Source organism: Cucurbita pepo, chromosome LG04 (assembly GCF_002806865.2).
Source record: "Cucurbita pepo subsp. pepo cultivar mu-cu-16 chromosome LG04, ASM280686v2, whole genome shotgun sequence".
NCBI classification, from domain to species: domain Eukaryota; kingdom Viridiplantae; phylum Streptophyta; class Magnoliopsida; order Cucurbitales; family Cucurbitaceae; genus Cucurbita; species Cucurbita pepo.
The window spans coordinates 2,198,927-2,199,627 of record NC_036641.1 but is presented as its reverse complement, the minus strand read 5'-3'; positions in this window follow the sequence as shown (position 1 = coordinate 2,199,627).

The window sequence follows — 701 nt, the reverse complement described above, 5'->3', positions numbered from 1 at the left end:
ACAATTTTTTTTTTCTTCTATTTTTTTTTTTTTTTCTTCTGTTCACATATATTATTGGTCAAGTTTTAATCGATTTATTCTGCATATAAGAGTGCTGATATGACATTATTAATCTAACCTGGTTTACTAGAATTCATATAAGATTATTGACATCTAATTTCTAATTCAAAGCTAAACAATTACAACCATTTATGATAAAAATAAAAAGAAAATTTAATATATACCTTAAAAAATTGACTAGATTTGTCTTCATGTGACATTTTTTGTTTTTTGTTTTTATGTTTCTTTTTACAGTAACTGTTATATTATGGGTGGATACATGAGAGATAATTTGGGGAAGGGATGAGAGGTCAGGGGAGAGAAGCAGGGAAGTGTTTGTTTTTTTAAAACCTAATCTCTTTTTAACTATTTTTATTTATTTATTTATTTATTTGTTTGTTTATTTGTTTATTTGTGCTACTACAGTTGGGTTCGATCCAAGCCAATTTTTATTCGACTAACGTTGGGGTATTATTGGCAGCTTTTTGCTCGGGTTCTAAGAAGGTTCCAAAAAGTTGCTTTCTTTATCCAATATCCTAATATTCCTTTAAGAAACAGTACATGGACTTGAATTTTGGAGAAAAAGAGCCTACATCATTGATTTTTTGTCGTTGTGAAAACCCCTAATTGGGTCGTTTGAAGCATGTGCGCAAAAATTTTGA